We start from the raw sequence: 5373 nt of genomic DNA on the forward strand, positions 1-5373 counted from the left end.
TGGTCTTGGCCGGGGCAGTAGAGGGCTGGGGGTAATGGCTGCAGGGAGGTAGTGTCTGTATTTGATGATGTAAAAGATGCCTCTCTCAGTCTCTCTGTACCGTGGGTACCCCGAATTTCCTGATATCCGTGCCATATCCCTCTCTATTTGTTCAGCTTTGTTAGTTTATGCTTCCTTTTCTCTGGAAATGCAGCCTTCTAAATGGGGTTGCTCTAGCCCTGCATTCTAAGGTCTGCAGGGGACAGAGGCACTCACCAGTGCGGGCACGGAAGCAGGAGCCACATGCAGGCAGGCAAAAGCTCTGAATGCCTGTAATTCCTCAGCAATTTGATCTTTTAAAAAAAACAAGTTCAGAATGTTGAAATATAAGATCTTATGTTTGTTCAAAGGCTGTCTGTCTGCTAGACAGAGCTATGTGCGATTCTGTCTCTTTTCCCCGAGACTGCCCTACCTGAACTGCCTGGTCAGGGAAGCGCCGGAAGCAGGTCTTCTACTATTCACTCTTGACATGCAGGAAGAGCTGAACATATAACAAGTTGGTCTGTTTCTAATTGTTGTAGATGCCGTGTTAGTGTGTTAATTTTAGTCCTTTAGTTAATTTTAGTCAAATGCTTACGTCCCTTTTTTCCTACACAATCAACAAGAATGTAATCTATTCAGTGATAAAATGCTTTTCAAGATCAGTTAAAAATTTACCTATTTGGGCCTTTCTGGCTACCCAGAGAATTCATCCCCCATTGTCCTCATGTTTGGAAAGCTGGCTAGCTCACCCCTCAGGAATTGCACATCCTAGGAGCTCGTGAATCACACATCCCCTCAAGGTTCTTCTAAAGGACGTGTGGTTCTTTACTGGCAGCAACGTCTCTATTTGCCCTCTGTGCTCATGCCATTAGACCATAACTAATCTTGTCAACAACTTGCCATTTTGTCTGCACAAAGTTGCAATTTAAATGCTTGGATCCAGGACCAGGAGTGGAAATATTCCAGAAATATTTGGTTTTAGCTTTTTGAATGCTAAGGTTGAAAGCACTTGAAAAAAGGCCTATCATAGGAAGGAGGAAGAGAACAGTTCCTCCTTCACACGTGATCTTTTTACACCTGTGGGAAGCAGCAGTGCAAGAGGGGACCAAGTAGTGGCTAAAGGAAAAAGTGACTTAGAAAAATGACATTTGACTGTGATGTGAGAATAGGTGACTTGAGAGCAGTTGTGCTCGAGTAGGAAGGACTGACTGGTGGTAGAATTCTCACTGTACATGTGGGAGACTGGGGTTCAGTTCCCAGCCAATGGGCCTCACGTGCAGCCAGCTGTTGTCTGTCAGTGGATGCTTGTGTCTGCTATGGTGCTGAGTGGGTTTCAGTGGAACTCCCATACTAAAATGCTTCTGAAGAAAGGCTTGGTGATTGACTTCTGATAATCAGCCAGTGAAAACCATATGGACCACAGTGTTCTGGTCTCCAGTCTGTCGTGGGGATGGCATGGTACTGGGCAGCATTTTGTTCCATTGTGTCTGGGGTCAACATGAGTCAGATCCTGACTCCACAGCAGCTAACAACAGAAAGAACCAGGCACTAGAAAAAGACAAGCCTGAGTTCAGACTCTTGCTTTGATGTATATTAGCTCTTTAACCATGAGTAATTCCCTTAATCTTTCTATGCCTCGCTTCAATTATTTATAAAATGAGTATAGTAATACTTACCTCGGGCACTTGTAGTATGAATTGGAAATAAATACAATAGCAAACAGTTCCTATGTTACAATAGCAATAAATGATAACTGTTATGATCATAACTTTCCAGGGAATGATGAGTGGACAGGTATCCTTGAGAGCAGGAAACGGATGCGTAGTGGACAAAGAGTAGACACAATGGTGGTAAGGCAGGTTATAGCCTCTAAACAAACAATACCCATTGCCTTGAACTCAATTCCATCTCGTAGTGACCCTGTAACCTTTATAGAAGTAGACTGTAAAGGAGCTGGTGGGTTTAAAACTCCAATCTTTCAATTAATGGCTGAGCTCTTACCTACTGTGCCCCTAACTCTCTTTAACAAAATAATAAATTAACTTAATTAGAAAAAGAATGTTTTCCTGGAATATCGTGCTCTTTTAAAGAGCTATCTGTGTGGGATCAGAGTGATAGCAGTAACTCAATGGTCGGATAGGAAGCTTGTGAGGTAATGAACATAACATTTTAATGTTAAGCAGGAGGAACAATTCAGGAAATGACGGTGAAGAACATAATCAGTGTCACTGAATTGTGTACTTCGTGTGCAATGTCACTGAGTTGTGTTCTCAACAGCAATTTAAAAAAACAACAACTAGGATGTATGAAGAAGATGTGGTTATTGTTAGGTATCATCAAGTCGGGACCCACTCATAGTGACCCTATGTACAACAGAACAAAACACTGCCTGGTCCTGGGCTAACCTCACAATCATTGCTATACCTGAACCCATTGCTGCCACCACTATGCCAATCCATCTCATTGGGGGTCTTCTTCTTTCTCTCTGACCCTCCACTTTACCAAGCATAATATCCTTCTCCAGTGACTGGTCCCTCCTGATAATATGTCCAAAGTGTGAGAGACAAAGTCTGGCCATCCTGGCTTCCAAGGAGTACTCTGGCTGCACTTCTCCCAACACAGTTCTGTTTGTCCTTTTGGCAGTCCATGGTACTTTTAATATTCTCTTCAACACTATAGCACAAATACATCAATTCTTCTACAGTCTTCACTATTCACTGTCCAGTTTTCGCATGCATGTGAGTTTATTGAAAATACCATGCTTGGTTCGGGCACATCATAGTCCTCAAGCTGACATCTTTGCTCTTCAACACTTTAAAAAGGTCTTGTGCAGCAGATTTGCCTAATGTAATATGTCCTTTGAGTTCTTGACTGCTGCTTCCATAAGTGTTGATGGTTGATCCAAGCAAAATGAAGTCTTTGACAACTTCAATCTTTTCTCTATTTATATGGATGTCGTTTATTGGTCCAGTGGTGACAATTTTTGTTTCCTTTACATTGAGATCCAACCCATATCAAAGGCTGTGGTCTTTGAGCTTCATCAGTAAGTATTTTAAGTCCTCTTCACTTTCAGCAAGCAAAGTTGTATCATCTGCATATCGCAGGTTGTTAATGAATCTTCCTCCCATCCTGATGCCACATTTTGCTTCATTTAATCCATTTTCTTGGATTATTTGCTCAGCATACAGTTTGAATAAGTATGGTGAAAAAATACAACCCTGGCTCATACCTTTCTTAATTTTAACCATTCGTTGTTCCCTTGTTCTGTTTGAACAACTGCTCACAAGCTCAGCATGAAGAAGAAGGCAATTATAAAGAAAAATAGACTGGTATCACCATACTGAATCCAGAAAAAATGGAATTTATAGGAAAAAGCATCCACAGTTATAAAAAGTGGTATTGCAATAAAGAGAAAATCAGCAACAAAAAGGGAAGTCTCCCAATTCACGTAAGCTAGTCTACCACTGTTTAGACTTTCAACTAGCTGAGCTCTCTTAACTATGAAAATGGACTTTGAAGGGTTGAAGTAAAGTTCTTTTTCAATTACTCATGCTTATTGTGACCTCTGAATGGAAGGGGATGAATTAGAAAGTCAGATGTCAGTACTGTTTCTCTTCCTTTTACTGTTGATCACAAAACACAACAGCCACTCATCTTGTCAGTTTGTTGAAAAGAACAAGGGAATACTGAATGGTTTAAAATCGGGAAAGGTGTGATCCCAGATTGTATCCTATCACCACATGTATTCAATCTGTCTCCTGAGCAAATAATGCAAGAAAATGGATTATATGAAGAAGAAGGTAGTATCAGGATTGGATGAAGACTCGTTAACTACCTGCAGTATTCTTGCTGAAAGTGAAGAGGATTTGAAACACTTACTGATTAAGATCAAAGACTACAGCCTTTAGTGTCAATTGTACCATAATATAAAGAAAACAAAAATCTTCACAACTGGACCAGTAAATCATATCATGATAAGCAGAAAAAAGATTGAAGTTGTCAAGGGCTTTATTTTGCTTAGATCCACAATCAGCACACTTGGAGGCAGCGGTCAAGAAATCAAATACATTGCATCAGATAAATCTGCTATATATAGCCTATCTTAAGTGTTACAGAGCAAATAAGTCACTTTGCCGACTAAGGTGCACCTGACCCAAGCCATGGTCTTTTCAGTAACCTCATATGCATATGAAAGTTGTACAACAAATAAAGAAGACTGTAGAAGAATTGATGCATTTGAATTATGGTATTGGCAAAGAATATTGAAAGTACCATGGACTGCCAGAAAAGCAAACAAATCTGTCTTAGAAGTACAGCCCGAATGCCCCTTAGAAGTAAGGATGGAGAGACTTTGTCTCTCAAACTTCAGACATATTGTCAGGAGAGATCAGTCCCTGCAGAAGAACATCATGAGGGTTAGCAAAAAAGAGGAAGACCCCCAATGAGATGGATTGATATAGTGGAAGAAACAATGAGTTCAACAATGATTATGGGGCAGTGTTTTGTTCTGTTGTGCACAGGATTCCTTTGAGCCAAAACTGACTCTATATAGCACCAAAAAACTACACCACAAAACACAATCTGAAACTATTCTAAGTTGGTAGAACCAACCAGGTGATCAAGATCAAATAGCTGGAGCAGTGAGGGTAGGTCTATCTCTAATAGGGCAGAAAGGAAAAAAAACATGGCCAACCAGAGTTGAGTCTTAGGAGAAGGCATTTAAAGCATTTAAGTGAAATTCATGGAAAATGAAGTATGCATTTTAACTATTTATTACTTGATAACTCCCCATTAAGGATTTAAAGAGAAGTTGTCAAAATGAAATGGAATACATAAAGATTGATGTCCGAGGCTTAAGTGAACTGGTATTGGCTATTTTGAATCAGACATCCATATGGTTTACTATGCCAGGAATGAAGAAATTAAGAGAAATGGCATTGCATTCATTTTCAGAAATAAGTTTCAAGATCTATTTTAAAATAAAACATAATAGGACAATATCCATGTGCCTATAAGGAAGACCAGTTATTACCACGATTGTTCTTTAACTTACCTACCAACTATAAAGCCAGTGATGATGAAATTGAAGAATTCTACCAACTTCTTCAGTCTGAAATTAATCAAACTTGCAGTCAGGATTCTTTGATAATTTCTGGTGATTGCTAATTCAAACTGAAGCCAAAGAAAAGGAAAACAAGTCCACGAGAGCAAAAATATGACCTTGAATAAATCCCACCTGAATTTAGAGATCATCTGAAGAACAGATTTGATACATTAAACACTAAAGACCGAACACCAGAAGAGTTGTGGGATGACATCAAGAACATCATACATTAAGAAAGCAAAAAGTCA

At 39.7% G+C, this 5373-nt stretch overlaps 1 protein-coding gene across 1 annotated transcript in view; it reads left to right on the forward strand.

Moving 5' to 3' along the window:
- PLEKHM3 (pleckstrin homology domain containing, family M, member 3) overlaps positions 1-5373 on the forward strand; it is a 225939-nt gene that overhangs the window by 169407 nt on the left and 51159 nt on the right. The window lies entirely within an intron of this gene.

The sequence above is a fragment of the Chrysochloris asiatica genome, unplaced genomic scaffold (assembly GCF_000296735.1).
Source record: "Chrysochloris asiatica unplaced genomic scaffold, ChrAsi1.0 scaffold00045, whole genome shotgun sequence".
Classification (NCBI taxonomy): Eukaryota; Metazoa; Chordata; class Mammalia; order Afrosoricida; family Chrysochloridae; genus Chrysochloris; species Chrysochloris asiatica.